At 38.5% G+C, this 22,039-nt stretch overlaps 1 protein-coding gene and 1 pseudogene across 1 annotated transcript in view; one reads left to right on the forward strand and one right to left on the reverse strand.

Moving 5' to 3' along the window:
• LOC115232330 (sarcoplasmic reticulum histidine-rich calcium-binding protein) overlaps window positions 1-22,039 on the forward strand; it is a 215,233-nt gene that overhangs the window by 154,963 nt on the left and 38,231 nt on the right. The window lies entirely within an intron of this gene.
• Window positions 3,043-3,162, reverse strand: LOC115208870 (annotated as a pseudogene).

A 22,039-nucleotide genomic window follows, 5' to 3' on the forward strand; every position in this document is an offset into this window, starting at 1 on the left:
ACATGCTAACAATTCTGCCACCATGGTACCTTAGACACACACACATATATGAATCCATAAACACATATATAAGGGTATATATATATATTTCCCCTCTGAAGATATTATGCTCAAGCCACATGAATTTAATATTTAATTAATTCATTGAATATTAATTGAAACAGCTGTAAGGGATGATTGATTTGTTGTTAATAATAAACAATTATCAACTTCCCAATCTCCATTTTTTTTTCACATTTTAAATGAGTATAAACTATGTGTTATATATATATATATATATATATATATATATATATGTATATATATGTATGTATGTATGTATGTATATATATACATATACACCTATTGTTTTAAGGAAATAAATTCCCTCCAAAATACTAGGTATTGAACCAATATCTTCTTGGATGACACCATCCCTTCATGAGACCAACACAACCTCTAATCAAATCATGTATATATATGTGTACTGTTGCTGTAATTCTAAAGATTTTTCACACCCTATATTATTCTGAGGCTGTATGAAAATCAGAATTATGGGTAGCATTGTCCGTGGAATATTCAGCCGGTTATTACACTATTATTCAATGAGTATGTAGTTCAGTCAGTTGTACAACTGGAATATTCACCAAAGCTACATTCATACATACATACATACATACATGCACACACACACATACATTTTATCTATTAAGAAATCAAATCGTTTCTAAAACTTTCATGCGTCATAGGAAACAGTCTGACGTTTTAGCTTCATGCTGTTGTTGCTGTTGTGTAGTTTCACATCAGTTCTGATAGATCAGACCTTTGGTCAAAGACAATTCTTTCATGGCCTGCTGATCATTTGAGAATGGGCAGTTTCGTTGCCATGAAAACAGCAGAGAAGTCTGTGCTTCTCTGTGTTGGGTTTCCCATGAATTACCTGTGGTGGACTCCCCTGATATTGGTGAAGATATTGTTGTTGAAAGTTTATCTTCTGCAGTGGGCTTTTTTTCTTCTTTGTTATTTGTTCATAATTCCCTTTTGATTGATGTGAACCCCACGTTTTGTGGGTTCTACTTTAACTTTTCACACATTTCTTAATGTCTTGAGCCCTTGTGACCAAAGAAAGGAGTACTGGGGTCGATGTGATTGACTGGCTTCTTCCCCACAAAATCCAGGCCTTGTGCCTATAGTAGAAAGGATTATTATTATTATTATTATTAGTAGTAGTAGTAGTTGTAGTAGTAGTAGTAGTAGTAGTAGTAGTAGTAAGGGGTAAACCAGCAGAAACATTAGTGTATCAGACAAAATGCCTGGCAGTATTATTTCTTCTGCCTTATTGTGTTCTGAGCTCAAATTCTGTTGGGGTCAACTTTGACTTTCATCATTTTTGGGGTTAATAAAATAAAGTACCAGTCAAGTAGTGGGGGCTAGTGTAATTGACATGCCTCCTCCCCTCAAAATCATGGCTTTGTTCTTAAATTAGAAAGAATTAATATTAGATATTCCATTCCAGAAATTACATTATCCAATGTTTTCTTTAAGGAGCTAGGGAAAAGTTTCTGGTCAATTGAAAACCAGGCAGAGTCTCCCTTAATGTAGCTTTTTAACCCAAGGTCTACCCTCATGAAGTAGACTTCTGATCTAATGTATCCCATCCATGACCATTCTGTCTTGTGAGTAGCAATGAGGCCTACATTATCAGATGTGTCCTTTTTCTTTTTTTCTGCAAGTGGGTTATTACTTTAGGTGGCTTTTGGCCACTATTCCTTTCTAACTAGTCAAGAGACCACAAAAACCTCCCATGTTGGGTCATTTCCTTGATGTAATGTAGCAAAATGAGGATACCCTAATGTAGGGTTTGAAGATTATTTCTCAACAAACCAAAGTATAATTGTAAAGAAATATAGATGTATATCTTTAAGAAAAAAACATAGAAAGAGATTGATATAAAAACCAGTTTTAAGAAATAGAAAATGAATGAAGCCAAAGAAGAAAGGATTTAATATAGATGACAATAAAATAGCGATCATTTTAGCTGAATGGCATGCAGTATTTAGTTATTTCCCTTTCTGTCTGGATTTCAAATATGGCTGTGTTTTAGACTGTTCATATTTCCGGCTTTGATAAGATACAAGCCAATAAAAAAGTGGGGTCAAGGGAATTGTTTATATAATCTCATCAAATGTGTCTATGATAACAATATCTTGATGAATGATAATAGATTGGATAGAGTTTTTCTCAGGGCCTCTAGCTGAGATTTCCCTTTATTGTAAATGCTTATCAAATGTCTAAAACCAAGTTGAATAACAACATAAAGGATTTACAATTTCAGTTGTGTGTACATATTTGTATGTATACATATATATCTGTGTGTATGTCTACATGTGTATGTATGAATATATATATATATATATATATGAGCAAACAAATGAACACAAGTAGTACTCAATAGGTACTGATGGAGTTGTATTGAAGATTCACTTAGCTCTTCATGTCCCTTAAAGTTTTGTGAAAATGAAAAAGCATAGACACCTCCTCAGATATTTGAAAATAATGTGAAGGAAAACAAAATAGCTTCTTTTAACAAAGAAAAAATTGACCAGTGGGCATTAAGTCTTCTTGAGCAGGCATTTTGTGTTTTCTTCACTTGGTTTCCAAGTATCCAAGGAGCTTGTGATTTTTTTCATATCTACAAGACGTTAAGTAGCATGAAGAACTAAGTCAACCTGATTTTTATATATATCAAATGGATGTGTTATTAACCTATCCCGCACCTACAATAACAGTCATACCAACTATCCAACATACCTCCATCATCAGCTGCCTCACAGATATCACTATGGTTTTGACATCTGGGCAGTGCCACTCAATCTGGCAGTGTCAACAGCACTAAAAGAAATGTTGTTTGGGAGCACACATATCTTAGCTATCACCACATACATTGAATCTTAATTCTAGAAAGGATTAAACAATAACATTATTAATTAAACTACAACAAAGAAACACATTTACCCTATATATGTTTCTTTATTAGCCACACAGGGCTGACAGATAGAAAGACGTTTACAGCACCTAGGTTTCCCAAGCGGTCACCCATCTAAGTACTAACTAGGCTCGACTTTGCTTAACTTCGGTGATCGGACGAGAACCGGTGTTTTCAAAGTGATATGATATATATACACAGACAGACAGACAGATAGATAGGTGGTAGGTGGAGCATAGGCACAGACATGATATAGGTACCAGTGTAGCTGTGTGGTAGGAAGTTTGCTTCCCAACCATGTAGTTTCAGGTTCAGTTTTACTGAATGGCACCTTGAGCAAGTGTCTTCTTCAATAACTCTGGGCCAACCAAAGCCTTGTGAGTGGATTTGGCTGATGGAAACACAAAGAAGTCCAGTGTGTGTGTGTGTGTTATTTGCCCCTTGCCTTGACATCATGTGATTGTTGCAAGAAACTGTCACCATCTGGCAAGCACTATACTTTGTTTCTAGTCTTCATGAAAACATATTTGACCAGGGAGAAATATTACCTTACTTGGAAATAAGTGAGGGTTGTTAACAAAAAAGAGCATTCAGCCATAGAAAACCTTTGTCAATAAATTCGATCCGACTTATGCAAGCATGGAGAAGTGGACATTAAAACAATGATGATGATAATATGCATTTAGCTCTGTGTGTGTGTGTATGTATGTGAATATACATGTGCATATGTACCTTTTACCTGTTTCAGTCATTAGATTCTAGAGATGCTGGGTCACTACCTTGAAGAATTTTTAGTCAAATGAAACCTTGCCAGATCAGACTGGAGCCTGGTGCAGCCTGCTGGCTTTCCAGACCTCTGTCAAACCCTCCAACCCATGCCAGCATGGAAAACGGACATTGAATGATGATGATGATGAATTGATCCCACTATTTATTTTTTAAGCCTGGCACTTATTTCATCAGTAACTTTTGCTGAACTGCTAAGTTATGGGGACATAAGCACACCAACACTGGTTGTCAAGCGGTGGTGGGAGACAAGTACAGAAAATGAAGACATGCATGCATAGATATGTTTATTTCCTCTCTAAGTAGGAAGGCAGGCAAACCACAAATCCCTTCAGGTAGATGGCCCTGCTCGATCTGTAGTAGAGGCGCTGGTAGAAACTCTATAAGATGTGCACAAGTGTCATCATCATCATCATCATCATCGTTTAACATCCGTTTTCCGCGCTAGCACGGGTTGGACGGTTCGACCGGGGTCTGGGAAGCCAGGGCCTGCACCAGGCTCCAGTCTGATCTGGCAGAGTTTCTACAGCTGGATGCCCTTCCTAACGCCAACCACTCCGCGAGTGTAGTGGGTGCTATATATATATATATATATATATATATATATATGGTTGTTATATTTTTTGATAACATGATAGGTGAGGTGGGATGATGTCAATATTACAATAATCAATAATATGTTGTGTGTCTATAGTCTTTTATGATCATGAAATTAGCATTAGCTTATCTCACTCTTTCTCATGGAACCCTAGGGTTCCAGGGAACCCCATTTGAGAAACACTGCTCTAAGATATAGAGCAGTATATATTAAAAATGGGGAAGGCCAGTTTATGAGATTACCTTAGCTTTCCTGTCCATAAAGGGTTCAACTTTATGGTGTATCATCAGATCCTAAAATCTATTGGCCCAAGACCTCTTCAGAATATGCCAACAGGTTTTGGGATCTAACAATACTCCTTTAACCTAAACCTTTTATGAATGGGAAAGTTAAAGTAATCCCATAAACCAGCCTTCCCCATTTTTAATATAAATATGAAATTTGTGTTACACACTCTCAGACATTTTGCTTTGAGTACTTTATATTTTATTCTATGCTCTTTTGAACCTGTCACCTTTGTGTATATTGTGTGTGTGTGTGTGTGTGTAATTATTGTTATTATCGTATTGGCCTTGTGCCAAAATTTGAAGCCATTATTATTATTATCAAAGTGACAAACTGCCAGTAGCATTACCATGCTAGACAATATATTTAGCAACGTTTCATCCAACTTTATATTCTGAGTTCATATTCTGCTAAGGTTGGCTTTGTCTTTCATGCTTTTAGAGTCAATGAAATAAATACCAGTTGGACACTGGGGTCAATTTAATCAACTAACCCCTGCCCAGTTTCATGCCTTATCATTATCATTGCCTTTGCACAGCTTCTAATGCTGGAGATGTACTACAGTGTCAGCTGTTCACTACCAGTGAACTAAGGTAACAGCCCTTAGTTTTCGAGCACCTTCCAGAGTATTTGAGCAGTTCCAAGTAGTGCTGTTTTCTGCAAGTGCTCCACCCTTATTGCTGCCCCTATTTGTTCCACGTACTTCTCGGGATTTTTACGCAATGTTCCCAGTGCTCTGACAATTATTGGTACTACTGCAACCTTTTTCAGCGACCACAACTGCTTAACCTCCCAAGCTAACCTGTCATATCTCTCGACTTTTCACTTTTATTATTATCATTATTATTATTATTATTACTATTATTATTATTATAGACATCACACATTATAAAATATCGTGAGATTGCTGATTGAAGATATTGTGCCTACTGGGGGTTTGTACTGTTTGTCAAATCACAACAAGGACCTCAGACAGACAGTACTTTAAGCAATATGCGTGCAGTTCCAAATAATGCCAACTTTTGCAATACATCTAGATTGTAGGGTATTTCTAAGGTTTTCAAATGTTTTTTCAGATTGGTTGGTACTGAACCCAATGCTCCTTATTATTATTAAGGCAGCATGCTGGCAGAATTGTTAGCACACTGGACGAAATGCTTGGCAGTATTTCACTCACACTATGTTCTGAGTTCAAATTCCACCAAGGATGACTTTGCCTTTCATCTTTTTGCCGTCATTAAATTAAGTACCAGTTGCATACTGGGGTTGATGTGATCAACCAGTTTCCTCCCCCAAAATTTCAGGCCTTGTGCCAATAGTAGAAAGGATTATTATTATTATTACTACTACTACTACTAACTTTTAAAGGAAAAGAGTGACAATGACCTTAACCAGTTGAGCATGTCCCTTAGTGGCTGCTGATATGTGCATCTCTGAATATGAGCAGAAGTAGTGGGGGAGCATCATAGCCATGTGTTGAGAGGAATTCTTTGGGGTTTGGATTATTTCACCTCTAGAAACATTGGTGTTTCATTCAACTTCCTTAAACAACCCTTATTCAGGGACCTGTTGAGTGGGATAGGCTACTCAACCTGAAGAAAATTCTAATTGGGCCCCACCTGCAAGGTCATGTGCTGTTTATCTTGATATTAGATCACTATGTTGCGCACATATGGTTGTGATGCATGTTCCTGGTGTACCTTTATGAGACGGGTTGTTATGATGGATATACTGGGCTTCGTATATTTTACCCCAGTGTCACTGCTCTCTATCTCAATAATGATAATAATGTTATACACCACTGGTCACAATGTGCTTTGAATCATGTTTTTTCTAGCTTTCAAATGATGCCACCCACCTAACTAGGCAAGCAGGCCAACATTCCTCCTGATTGGAAGGCTCTTCTGTCACAGGGTGACCCGTTTACAGCTGAGTGGACTGGAGCAACATAAAATGAAGTGTTTTGCTCAAGAACATAACATGTATCCAGTCTGGGAATTGAAACCACAATCTCACAACCATGAGTACAATTTGCCTGAACACTGGGCCATGTACCTTCACACACACACACATACACACACACACAGTCCTCTGGAAGGATATGAATGTCAAAACTCCAATATCCTTTTGTCTTCACTGTAATACTCATCCACTGATTGTGTCTGCTTCAACATAGATTCAGATTATATACAAGAGTGATATTTAAGCTGCGTAATTTCATGCTTGGCAATTTCTTGGTATATAATTTCCACCTTTAGTGAAGTAGGCACTCAGGATGATTCCAGTATTGTAATTTGAAACCACAATGTAGAAACATTTGAGAAGATTTTTGTATGTAATCAGAGACACTTGTGGCCTTGTTGAGAGCCAGTCTTGCAGACGACACATCCGAAGAGACATATCTAGCACTCAGCTGCCCGTGATGACAAGGGTTCCAGTTGACATAATTAACCAAACAGACTGCTTGTGAAATTAACATGCAATCGACTGAGCACTCCACAGACATGCTTGCCCTTAAGAGAGATTAAGCATGACACAGATTGTGACAAGGTTGGCCCTTTGAATTACAAGTATTACTCATTTTTGCAAGCTGAGTAGACTGGAGGAATGTGGAATAAAGTGTTTTGCTCAAGAATACAATATTTTGTCAGGAATGGAACTCACCACCTTACAATTATGAGCCAAATACACTAACCATTAAGCATAAAGCCTTCTGAAGCGCCGCGAATGGTATTGAAGCAGATGGGGATGACAGTTGAACGAAAAGGGTAAAGAGAGAATAAAGTAAGAAGGAGAAAGCATCTTGGTATACTCTACTACAGTGGTTCCCAGCCTGTGGTCTGCAGACCCCTGGTGGTCTACAAAAGTACTACTGGGGGTCCTTGAACTAAATTCAAAATTTCATATATTGCATTTTCAAACCTTCTTTTATATATATTTCCACTCGTGCGGTGCCTTACAACTTTACTTTGTTATATATATATATATATATATACATACAAACATAAGGATAAGCATATTAAAAGGGATCCATGGGAAAACTCATTTAAATAAAAGGAGTCCTTGGTAGTGAAAAGGTTGGGAACTGCTGCTCTACTAAAAAGTTACAACTGCAAATATATATCATTCATCTTCATCATTTAAGTCCATATTCCATGCTGACCTTGATTAAATGGTTTCACTGGATCCATTGGGCCCAAGGACTGCATCATGTTCCATCTGCTTTGGCTGGAAGCCCTTCTGAACACCAACCACCTGATACCACATGCAGAGTGCATTTTTCATGCCATCAGCACTAGTGTGATTGCCATGCAGCTTGCAAGAATACGAACCTTGAGGGGGCAACTTTATGCTAGGAGATGAAGAGTAGAGAGGGATAATGTATGAGAGAACAGGTTCCTCATTCAGTTCTATATTTAAGAGATGAGGAATTATTTACATTATTTGCATTTGACAGATATTTATCATCTTGCTTGTTGTTAACACAACGTTTCGGCTGATTTACTCTTCAGCCTTCATCGGGTGTCTTGGCATATGGCATAGTGGTTAAGAGCGTGTGCTACCAACCTCAAGGTTCCGAGTTCGATTCCAGGCAGTGACCTGAATCATCATCATAATAATAATAATAATGATAACATCGAAAATACCATAGGAATGAAAACCCGGGTTCAAAATTTCCCTGATGAAGGCTGGTGGGTATATCAGCTGAAACGTTGTGTTAACAACAAACAAGATGAAGACAAATATCTGTCAAATATAAATAATCTAAATAAGGTTCCTCATTGTAGAGGAGCTGCATGGCTACTTACCTTTTAGAAGAGAGGGTGGAGGTGATTGGGGTGCATCTGAAAAGTGATAAAAAGAGTGGTGCTAAGGTTTCAGAGTAGTCCTCAAAGGTACGAAGCAGGTCTGAAGGAGTGGGGCAGATGAGCCAAGAGTGCATGTGGGAGTAGGGGATGTCCGACAGTGTGGGGCAGCAGAAAAAGTAATGATTATAGAATAAAAAGAAGGGCGAAAGTAAGATGATGTCATGCTGTTGGGTAAGCCTGCAAAATTGGATGGGGAAGAGAAAGAGAGAGAGAAGTGTGGGGGAGGAGGAGGCAGAGAGATAATTTGGTGGCACAGTGGGGGTGGAGAGAACAGCATTAGTGGATGAAGGGGAATGAGACACACACATGCTGTTATATGATAGACATATATACTCTCTTTTACATGTTTCAGTCATTTCACTGCGGTCATGCTGGAGCATTGCCTTTAGTCGAGCAAATTGACCGGAGGACTTATTCTTTGTAAGCCTAGTACTTATTCTATCGGTCTCTTTTTGCTGAACCGCTAAGTTACAGGGATGTAAACACACCAGCATCAGTTGTCAAGCGATGGGGGGGGGGAACAAACAGACACACAAACATATACACCCATACATACATACATATATATATATATGCAGATACACAACGGGCTTCTTTCAGTTTCTGTCTACCAAATCCACTCACAAGACTTTGGCCATAAAGCCTACGCTTTATGGCTGAATGGTTAAAAAGTTTACCTCACAACAATGAGGCCCCACTTTCAATCCCAAAGAGAGGCATCTTTGGCAAATGTCATTTTCTAAAACCTCAGCTCAACTCATACCTTGTGCATGTTTAACTGGAGTAGGGGGAAACTGTACAGATGCCAATTGGGTGGATTGAACCTGTGATTCAAGAGTCACACTGATTTAGCTTGAGAATCACGTTAAGGGTACACATGCCTGTGGAATACTCAGCTATTTACACATTAATTCAGGGGGCAGCTATCTCAGTCAACTGAACAACTGCATCCTCATCATTGAATAAGAGAGACCCATCACTAGCAATACCGTGATACACATCACGTTTGTCTAAAACCTTTATATCAAAACATAGACATGGTTATGTGGTTAAGAAGCTTGCTTTACAGCCATATGGTTTCAGGTTCAGTCCCACTTCATTGTATCTTGGGCATGTGTCTTCTTACTATAGCCCTTGGCCGACCAATCTCTGTCTTGTGATTGAATTTGTTAGATGGAAACTGAAAGAAACCCAATGTGTGTATGTCTGTGTTTTCCCTTACTACTGCTTGACAGCCAGTGTTGGTTTCTTTATGTCTCAATCACTTAACAGTTCAGCAAAAGAGACCAATAAAATAAGTACCACTATCAAAAATAAGTATTGTGGTTGATTTGTTTGACCAAGCCCTTCAAAACAGAGCCCCAGCATAGCCGTGTTCCTATGACTGAAACGAGTAAAAAATAAAAGGTATGTGTGGTAAGAAGCTTGCTTCCCAACCACATGGTTCCAGGTTTAGTCCCACTGTGTGGAGCTTTGGCAAGTGTCTTCTACTAAAGCCTTGTGAATGGATTTGGTCGATGGAAACTGAAAGAAGCCCATCATATATATATATATATGTTTGTGTGTGTATGTATGTGTTTGTTGTTTGTGTCTGTCCCCCTACCATCGCTTGACAACCTATGTTGTGTTTACATCCTCATGACTTAGCAGTTTGGCAAAAAGAGACTGATAGAATAAGTGCTAGACTCACAAAGAGTAAGTCCTGGGATCAATTTATTCGACAAAAGGTGGTGCTCCAGCATGGCTGCAGTCAAATGACTGAAACAAGTAAAAAATAAAAAGTAAAAAATTTGCTATTTTATAAGAGGTTCCCCCCTCCCCTCCGCCAACAAAATTTTCCCAAAAGTTGTATAACCTTCAGAACCCCAGCAGCCCCTTTACCAACTGCCACATTGTACTGTTTACAAACATATCGCTTAACAACTCCTCAGCCAATTAGCAACGTTGTTGCATCTGGTTGTCAGCCTGCACTTGCAATATCACAGGAAGTACTTCCTGATGATTGAAGTTGCTCCTGCTGTTTACAGATGCAAATATTGTGAGGAGTTTCTCTGCATTGGATGGGCACCACAAGCGCCAGTATTGGCAAAGCAAGTGGTAAGGACAATGTTGCTCTCTGTTTGGCATTTTATTTCAATAAGAGAGACAGAAAAGACATTTTAGTGACACTGAAACAATATAAGGTGGGAAATCATTTATTTTACTCAAGGAACCTGGGGTGAGGATGCCAAGAACCCCAGATACATGGGTTCAAAGTGAAACTGCATCAAAATCTGTACCTGTCATGAATCTACTTTCTGTGCTGTGCTTTTAACCATTTCTACCTGTGTCGCACAGGTCCCAATTACGAAGCGACAAGCTGTTGGCAAGTTGACACGTTAACAAGGTTTCAATCTCTGGTTGGAGCAAATTATAAAGATTTCACTATTGCCATTCTTTGTTTATTTAATCAAATAAGGAATGGAACCACCCCTGACCCTTAATTTTTACAGCGTCTCCAAGAGAGGTGGGAGTGAGGAAGGAAGTTATCCCCAAGCCAGTGACCTCAGCTGGTTGCTTGCAATAGGGTGGACTCTACTAAAGACATCTAAGGAGGAGGTAAGTGGTGGGTGCTAAATCGAAAGACAGGTTGTGTCTAAACCCCATCCAGAAGCTGACACACAAAGAACTCAAAACACAAAGAGTCAGAAACAAGTATAATAAGGTTGCTCTTATAATTCCACTAACTCCTTTCCCTCTCTTATATTGGTACCTTTACTTTATTCAGCCCCAAAGTGTGAAAGACAATGTTGAACTTGATGAGATTTGAACACATTGTGCAGAAAACAGGAATAAATACTGCAAAACACTGGGGTTTTTTTCTATGCTCAAACAATCCTGTCTCTGCTCTTGTCTTTCTTAAATCTACCTCAAGTCCAAGGACTCGATGAGTCAGTTGCTCAGTTTCCATGGCTTCTGAGTGACTGAGATCACAACATTCCCCCTGGATGGGATGCCAGTCCATCGCAGGGTTAACTCGTTTACAGCTGAGTGGACTGGAGTAACATGAAATGAAGTATTTCGCTCAAGAACACAATGCTCCACCCTTTCCCAGAGTCAAAACCATGACCTAACAATCACAAGTGTAACCCCTAAACCTTCATGTTATTGCCTTCTATCAGGGATATCTTTTATCTTTTACTTATTTCAGTCGTTACACTGTGGCCATGCTGGGGCACTGCCTTAAGTATTTTTAGTCAAGTAAATCGACCCTAGTACTTTCTTTTTTAAGCCTAATATTTATTCGATCAGTTTCTTATGCCAAATTGCTAAGTTATGGGGACATAAGCACACCACCACTGGCTGTCAAGCAGTGGTTGGGGACAAACACAGACTCAATGACACTCACACACTTGCACATATACACACACACACACACACACACACAACAGGCTTCTTTCAGTTTCCATCTACCAAATTCATTCACAAGGCTTTGATCAGCCCAAGGCTATAGTAGAAAACACTTGCCCAAGGTGCCACACAATGGGACTGAACCTGGAATCATGTGGTTGGGAAGCAAGCTTCTTAATACACTGCCTGTGCCTAAATTCAAAAGCGCATCACTCGTGCCCTTTTTTGGGGCCATATACTAAAAGCATCAATATTACCCTTGGCTGAGGCAATATAATAAAAGCGTTACAAGTGCCTGTTGTATGGGCTGTATACAGGGAACTCTGTTTATTACTTCCTACTTATAAAAGATGGGTGTGTCTGCAGAAATAGTAGTCTTAATAGATTAGAAATTGTTTTTAGCTTCAAAACTCCCTCATTTCTACTCATGTTACAGCTTTTTGTTTTTCACTTGTGATATCAACCATTCAATAGACTACAAGAGTAAGGCTGCAAGCTGGTAGAGTCATTAGCACTTTGGGCAAAGCACTTAACAGCATTCTGTCTGTCTTTATGTTCTGAGTTCAAATTCTACCTAGGTTGACTTTGCCTTTCATCCTTTCAGGGTCGATAAATTAAGTACCACTGATGTCAGTATAATAGACTAGCCCCTTCCCTCAAAACTGCAGGCTTTGTACCTATAGCTGGAATTATTATTATTATTATTTGCTGAATTGTTAGCACACTGGACGAAATGCTCAGCGGAATTTCACCCGTTGCTATGTTCTGAGTTCAAATTCTGCTGAGGTCAACTTTACCTTTCACCCTTTCAGGGTCAATAAATCAAGTACCAGTTGAGTAATGAGGTCAATCTAATCAACTATCCCCCTCCCCCACAGTTTGAAGCCTTGTGCCTATTATAGAAAAGATTATTATTATCAGGTCATCCTATAAGTTCTGTCCGATTTTACCTTTTTTGAAATTGAATGAAATTTAATAGTATTTTAGAATGTCTAATGGAATTCAAAATTATTTTTATGCATTTGTGTACATTTAAACTAATTAAATATTATTTTACAGAATAATTGAATCAAAATTTCTTTAATTAAATCCCTTTCTAACATGGAAGCATCCAAAGAGCATTTGAGGCACATAGTGCTTTATGAGTACAAAAAAGGAAACTCTGCAGCCGAAGCAACTCGAAACATACACTCAGTATATGGGAAAGAATGCTTGAATGAAAGAACCTGCAGAAGATGGTTTGCAAAATTCAGAAGTGGAGATTTCAGCCTTGAAGATAAAGATTGAATAGGACATCCAGTTGAGTTTGATGATAAGCTCCTTGAGGCATTACTTGAAGAAAATCCTGCATTGTAAGTTGAAGAATTGGCAATAAAGCTTAGTTCAAACCATACAACTATTCATTGTCATCTTCAACAACTTGGAAAATGAGTGCCTCATGAATTGTCCGAAAACAACCACAGATCCTGAGTTGACATCTGCTCTTCTCTCCATTCTCATGAACTCATTTCACCCTTTTTGGATAGACTTGTGATTGGTAACGAAAAATGGATCTTCTATCGAAATGTTAAACATCATAAACAGTGACTTAGTAAAAAGGAAAAGGCTCAACCACAACCTAGAAGGGAACTTTATGGAAAAAAAAGTTCTTCCCTCTATATGGTGGGATTGATTGCAAAGGAGTAATTCACTTTAAATTGTTACTACCTAATGCAACAATTAATGCTCAAGTCTACTGTCAGAAATTAGAGTGTTTGAACCAAGCTTTGAAGAGAAAAAGACCCGCTTTAGTGAATTGAAAAGGTGTGATGTTTCCTCAGGACAAAGCGCAACCCTACACTGCAAAGATCACATCACAGAAGATCGAAGAGCTTGGTTGGGAAAAAATTCCTCATCCACCTTATTCTACCAACCTTGCTCCTTCAGACTACCATTTGTTTTGTAGTTTACAGAGTCATTTGGGGGACATAACTTTCACAAGCCAGGAGGAGGTTGAAACTGACATTTCAGAGTTCTTTGCTTTGAACCCAAAAGAGTTTTACATTGATGGGATTAAGAAGCTTGTAAATAAATGGAAGGAAGTCATAGATAATCAGGGAAAGTATATTGATGATTAAGTTTCAATTAAATATAACATTTGATCACTTGTTTTCTTTATTCAAAATTCGGACAGAATTTATGGGATGACCTGATATTATTATTATTGAAATGCTACTAAACAAAATGCTTTCCTTCTAATTCTTGAGATTCTGAGTTCAAATTCTGCCAAGGTCAACATTGCTTTTCATCCTCTCAGAGGTGCTGGGGTCGATGTAACCAACAAGCACCCCACTTCCCCTAAAATTGCTGGCCTAGTACCAAAATTTGATAGAATTATTATGACAGTCACAGCAGGAGGATTTAATTAATTTGTCAAAATCTTTTACCACACATCTGTAACCTTTGCAATGTTTTTGCAGTGTCTGACTTTTTCCTGGTTGTTTGGGGATTGCTTTTGTGTTGTTGTTGCTGTTATGTTTATGTATACAAATGTGTGTATATGTGTTTGATGTTTTGATCCTGTGGTGTGTATGTAATTGCTGAAGGACTTTGTGTATTTATGCTGGCGAGTGTCTCTGTGTGCCAGCCTCTGTGTGTTCTGCTCACTGCTATTATATATGAGTGCGCATGCATGTGTGTGCATGTATGTGTGTAAATATTCTTATATTCTCGTATTTGTTTCAGTCATTTGACTGCGACCATGCTGGAGCACCACCTTTAGTCGAGCAAATCGACCCCAGGACTTATTCATTGTAAGCCTAGCACTTACTCTATCGGTTTCTCTTGCTGAACCGCTAATTGATGGGGACACAGGCATTGGTTGTCAAGCGATGTTGGGCGACAAACATAGACATACAAACATATATATATATATATATATATACACACACACACACGATTGGCTTCTTTCCGTTTCTGTCTACCAAATCCACTCACAAGGCTTTGGTCAGCCCAAGGCTATAGTAGAAGACACATGCCCAAGGTGCCACACAGTGGGACTGAACCCGGAACCATGTGGTTGGTAAGCAAGCTACTTACCACACAGCTACTCCTACACCTATATATATCCTATAAAAAGCACCATTCAAGCGTGATTGTTACCTGCATTGCCTTACTGGCACTTTTGCTAGTGGCACGTGAAAAAAACATTCGAGTGAGGTTGTTGCCAGTGCTGCTGGACTGGCTCCTGTGCAGGTGGCACATAAAAAGTACCATTTGAACATGGCCACTGCCAGTACTGCTCCTCGTGCTGGTGGCACATAAAAGCACCCACTACACTCTTGGAGTGGTTTGCATTAGGAGGGGCATCCATCTGTAGAAACCCTGCCAGATCAGATTGGAGTCTGGTGCAGGCATCTGGTTCACCAGACCTCAGTCAAATCGTCCAACCCATGCTAGCATGGAAAGTGGACGTTAAATGATGATATATATATATATGTATATATATATACATATATACGACGGGCTTTCATTTTCCGTCTACCAAATCCACTCGGCCCAAGGTTATAGAAGACACTTGCCCAAGGTACCACGCAGTGGGACTGAACCCAGAACCTTATGGTTGATAAGCAAGCTACTTACCACACAGCCACTCCTGCACCTATATACGTTGTTTGTTTGTTTGTTTTGTCAAATGAGTAGATAACAAGTTTTGGATTTGTCTCTGTTGCCCATCTGTTTTCATGGTAGGTCACTTTCTATCTTACTGTTTATCTATGTGTGAGGGTGAGTGCATGCAGGCAGGCTCACCAATCTGTCTATCCAGATACTTATAGCTATGTGTATATATACGTATGATTACACACATAAATATACAGGCACACATGCATACATATACGCATGTATGTATATATATAGGAACATACATTTATACATAAATAAGAACACTTATATACATTTAAATGCACACACATGTATGTACGTGAGTGTGGGGTTGGCAGAACAAACACGAGAAACAGAACTCAATACATAAGTATGTCACCTTTTATCTTTTACTTGTTTCAATCATTAGAGTGTGGCCATGCTGGGGCACCACCTTAAAGGGTTTAATTTAATAAATTAACCTCATTTTTTTTTAAGCTTAGTACTTATTTTGTCAGTCTGTTTTGCTGAGCCACTAAGTTAGAGATGTAAACAAGCTAACACTGATTGTCAAGCAGTGGTGGGAGACAAACACAAAGACACACACACAAACACACACACATCATCATCATGCTGGTATGGGTTGGCCAGTTTGACTGAGGTCTGGCAAGCCAGGAGGTTGCACCAGGCTCCAATCTGATCTGGCAATGTTTCTTCAGCTGGATGCCCTTCCCAACACCAACCACTCAGAGTGTAGTGGGTGCTTTTTACATGCCACCAGCATGGGTGCCAGTCAGGTGGTACTGGCATCAGCCATGACAACAATTTTACTTGACTGAATAGGTCTTCTCAAGCACGGCACATTGCCCAACAATTGAAGGGAACTCTTAAATGGGTCAGTTATGCAGCACCGGCATAGGCCATAGCTACGATCTCACTTAGCTTTCCAGGTCTTCTCAAGCACAGCATATCTCCAAAGGTCTCGGTTGCTTGTCATTACCTCAATGAGGCCTAATGTTCGAAGGTCGTGCGTCACCGCCTCATCCCAGGTCTTCCTGGGTCAACCGCTTCCATACATGATAAGTTTCTTTAAGTTTCCACCTAACAAATTCACTCACAAGGCTTTGATTGACATGGGGTTAAGAAGAAGACACTTGCCCAAGTTGCCATGCTGTGGGATTGAACCTGGAACCATGTGGTTGGGAAGCAAGCTTCTTACCACACAGCCATGCCCTGTGCCTATACTTTTCTATTATTTTTAAAGACAAATCATTACAAAAGTAAGTCAAAGACCGAGAGTTTTATGCTACTTTCAGCCTTTGAGTCACTTTTGTACTTTCTGCTGATTAAAAATAACAAAGAGTATGTGTGTGTAATTTCATTTATGCACTACATATGTTTCAAAAACAAATTGAATATGTATCGTTTAACAGTTTCACTGTTACATAATACAGCTTCCATATATTTTTGAAAAATATGTAATGCATAGCTGTTTCTTCTATCCCTTTGAATTCACTAATTCATTTAAAATAATAATAATGAAATTATTGTGTACATTGCTCAGGTGCACAACTCATCAAAGGTGCATGTATAACACATAGAATGATGTACAAAAGTCAGGAAAGTGAACAGTGTATGAGTCATGATATACATGTATGCATGTGTATGGAGTGGGTGGGGATATCAGGTGTAGTGTTGGAGAATTTCAGGAAGCATGGAGGTTTAATGGATGCAATGTCTTGGCAACTAACAACTGATGCAGGTAGTTTATTGCAAAGCAAGCAGTTTAAGCTGATTTTGTACTGGAGTTTATTATGTAGTTGATAAAACATTGCTTGAACACTTTGAATTCAATTGCTAATTATAAAACATAAAATCATCAAATTGTTAATTAAAAAGTAAATCATTATTCTGTCAGCCAAAGAGATAACAAAAAACACACAGGCAACACACACAGTGTTAAATAAACAGTGTCCATGCAATTACAAATACAAACTCACACCCAACACAACTACAAGCACATACTCACCCTTATAGACACTCTTAAACACACCAACTGTCCAACCCATGCCAGCATGGACAACGGACGTTAGATGATGATGAACATATAATTTTCATCTTCCCCCTACATACTCTGTTACTTTCGTTTTCTTTCCGAGCAGGCGCAGGAGTGGCTGTGTGGTAAGTAGCTTGCTTACCAACCACATTGTCCCAGGTTCAGTCCCACTGTGTGCCACCTTGGGCAAGTGTCTTCTACTATAGCCTCGGGCCGACCAATGCCTTGTGAGTGGATTTGGTAGATGGAAATTGGAAGAAGCCCGTCATATATGTATTGTATGTGTATATATATATATATATGTATGTATGTGTGTGTGTGTGTATATGTTTGTGTGTCTGTCCTCCCAGCATCACTTGACAACCAATGCTGGTGTGTTTACATCCCCGTAACTTAGCAGTTCGGCAAAAGAGAATGATAGAATAAGTACCAGGCTTACAAAGAATAAGCTCTGTGGTCGAGCTGCTCGACTATAAAGGCAGTGCTCCAGCATGGCCGCAGTCAAATGACTGAAACAAGTAAAAGAGTAAAATAATACTGTCAGTCCTTTCTCCCACCCCACTTTTATTCAATTGTGTGATTATACAGGATTTAAAATTAAAGCTGATATTATACTAAAACTGATACTAAAGCTACGAAAATGTGGTTTTAAAGAAAAATGCTTAGAATCTCGTATATACAGAGAGGGTGGCGAATGTGGAAGTGTTGAAGAAGATGAAAGTGAAGAGACAGTTGATGGATACTGTCAGAGAGAGACAGTGGAGATTTGTTGGTCATTTTCTTAGAGAGGATGACGGAATGAAGCGTTACATGGTGGAGATTGAGCTGGTGGGAAGGAGAGTGAGAGGAAGGCAGAGAATGAAGATGTTTGACTGGATGAAGAAGAGAATGAACGTGCAGAACGAGAAAGACCTGGGTGATGTTGCGAGGAGAGACAGAAATAAATGGAGGAGGAACAAGCCATGATTTGTGAAAGGCAAGAATATGCCATGACACGAGAGAGGGAGAGAGAGAGAGAGCTAAATTGTATGAATATATATTGATGGGGAAGTAATGCAGAGCAAACCATGTGTTCAGAGCTACAATGGATTTCGCAAGATGACTTATTTTCTCCAGTACATACTAGGTATGCATTCTAGTTCACTGGCATGTAAATTATGAATTCTTATATATATATATATAATTTTGGGAGCTGTACTTTTGTGATCCTTTCTAACAATTTGCGTAAGAGTCTGACAGTCGCTATCTGAAAGTTTTGGTTTTCTTCCAGAGTTTTGTTTTGACGAAGAGTTTTCCTCTTTCTCAAAGGCTGCCGTTACTTTCGAGACAGTACTTCTTGATACACCAAACATTTCGGCTGTTTTCATTTCGCTAGCACCTGCCATATGAGCACCTATAATTTGACCTCTTTGAAAGTCCGATCTGTCATTTCAGTGAATTTTAATTACCTTTTTCTGATGATATCTGAAAAAAACCCAGCAATTTTAGCAAAATATATTAAGCAACACTAATAATGAATCCAAAAACATTAAAATAAACAAGCTTTTAATGGTTTTATAGATATTTCAAAATTATGATGCTAGATGTTTCCATTATTTTGTCCAACCCCTGTATGTATATGTATGTATATATATATATATATATATATATACGCCATGATAGATCATTAGCCACTACACACATTTTTTTCTCTCCTTGTTTTTTCTGTGTACCTTTCTGTAGAAGAGCGTAGGCTCGAAACGTAAAAGACTTTTTCTATTCCTGAGCGTTATACTAATACATCTGTTTGTTTTGTACACCACCTGTCTTTGTCTTTTTCGTAAACTTTCCCTATATATATATATATATATATATATATATATTTTCTGTAAGAAGTTTATAAGCTTCAAGCAGTGTGTGGTACATATGGCAAACAAAAAGTGCTCAGTGTATGATAAGCGACACACTTTTTCCAATATTGAAGTTTTGAGGGTTTCTATATAGCTCACAGCAACTAGTGGTGGCACAGATATGAATAAAAATTCCAAACTGAGGGAGTGGAACAGGTTAAATGCACACTACATATGTTTCTTACTGAGATGAATCTCCGATGTAATAGTTATGAGGAGTGCTCAACTTAGCTAATCATCAGACTGAGATCACCTTAATTAACTAAAGGTTACATTGTAATATAGAAAAAAAAATTCAAAAATATAAATAGGTCAAGAAGTATATATATATATATATATACACACATATGAGAGGACCCCGTAACTGTGGCCTGTGCCAGTGCAGTAAAACCAGCCCATTTAAGAGTACCCTTCAATCATTGGGCAATAAACTGCACTTGCAATGACTTGTTGAGGCGAGTGAAGTCATTGTACCGCCTGATTGACACCCATGCCGGTGGCACCTAAAAAGCACCATTCGAGTGTGATCATTGCCAGTGCCACCTGACTGGTTCCCATGCTGGTGGCACATAAAAAGCACCATTCAAGCATGGTTGATGCAAGTACCGCCTGACTGGCCCTTGTGCCAGTGGCATTTAAAAAGCAACCACTACACTCTTGGTAGTGGTTGGTATTAGGAAGGGCATCCAACTGTCGAAACTTTGTGACTGAGTATAGGGAAAAGTCGGGATAGTCATGGCTAGAATAGATTTAATCAAATGTCTTTTGGATCAGGGATGACCTTGGGCTAAACAACAGCTGAATGTATTTGAAGATTGCTGGCAGAAAACAGTTGTCTAATCTCAGGTTAACGTTGATTCATCAAACCTATGATCAAAGACATTCCAGCTGTGACCATCTGTCTTAGTTTTGCTTTTGTTTGTTGTTGTTTTTTTTTTGTAAACATAATATATCTAGGATGAAGTTACTCAATGAAAACATCTCTTTTTTTAATACTGTATGGTGTGATGTGAAGGTATATTGGCTGTTATTTCTAGCAAGTCAAACAGCCACAGCTCCTTCATAGGTAGAAAATGGTAATTTCTTGAATGCATAAAAAAAAATGCTAGGAACCTAATATTCCTCACTAGATCCCTAAATGGATGAATGAACCCCTCCATATGTTTTCAGGACCCCTACTGTCCTGCTAACATCACCCAGTTTGGCAGCTGTGTTTCATTTCAGGAAGTTAGTCTTCTCTTCTGCCTTCATGTAATTATTTCATTTAATTATTTTATACAAAAGTAGACATGGCTATAGGGTTAAGAAGCTCATTTTGTGACCAGCTTGTTTCAGAGTTCAGTCCCACAGCACATCTCCTGGAGCAAACATCTGCTGCTATAGCTCCAGGCTAACTAATGTCTTCTGAATGACTCCACTTGATGGAAACTTTATAGAAGTCCACCATGTGTGGACTTCTAGAATGGTACCAGTGCCAGTGGCATGTAAAAGCACCTATTACACTCTCAAAGTGGTCAGTGTTAGAAAGGGCATCCAGCCATAGAAAACCAAACCAAATCAAACTGGAGTCTGTTACAGCCTTCTAGCATGCCAGCTCAGTCAAACCATCCAACCCATGCCAGCATGGACAACAGACAGTAAATGATGATGATGATGATATATATATATATAATGTGTTTGAAAGTTGTGTTTTCTTTGGTATGTTTGTTCCCAAACAACACTTTAGTGCTGTTGACACTGCTGGATTGAATGGTGCTGCCCAGGTGTCGAAACCATAAAGATATCCGTGGGGCAGCTGTTCATTCAAAAAAAATCAACAGAGTAAATGCCAGAAATGAACAGGGTTTGCATTTTTTTCAACAAAACATATGTATGTCTATAGACATGTATGTATTTATGTTTATACATGTAGACATACATATGTGTGTGTGTATGTGCACACCAACATCATTTAAATTCTATTTTCCCTGCCATCATGGGTTTATATATACTTATATATATATACACACACACATACATACATACATATATATATATATGCATACACACACAGGCCTCCTGTATGTAGTAGGTGTATGCATACATATAGTACACAGGTAACTGGGCTAGATATGAACAGCTGTGTATACATGTACAGGTGTAAGTGCAAACAATTGGGTACAGATTCAGAAACAAAGGGGTGCATAAATGTGTGGTTAAAAAATTTGAACTGCACCTACCTCCACTTCCCCTACCCCTTACTGAATCTACCCTTCACTAACCTTACATCCCCGCTATACCTACACCTGTACTTATATATATATATATTATATATATATATATTATATATATATATATCCTTGTTTCTGTACATAAATATATGCTGAAGCAAATTCCTTACATGTACACACACACATGCACCCCTTTGTTTCTGAATCTGTACCCAATTGTTTGCACTTACACCTGTACATGTATACACAGCTGTTCATATATAATTATGGGTGTATATATATATATATATATATATATATATATATGTATGTATGTATTAATGTGTATGTGTGGTGTGTGTATATATATATATAATGAGTATGGGTGCTA

Source organism: Octopus sinensis, linkage group LG2 (genome assembly GCF_006345805.1).
Source record: "Octopus sinensis linkage group LG2, ASM634580v1, whole genome shotgun sequence".
In the NCBI taxonomy this organism is placed as follows: domain Eukaryota; kingdom Metazoa; phylum Mollusca; class Cephalopoda; order Octopoda; family Octopodidae; genus Octopus; species Octopus sinensis.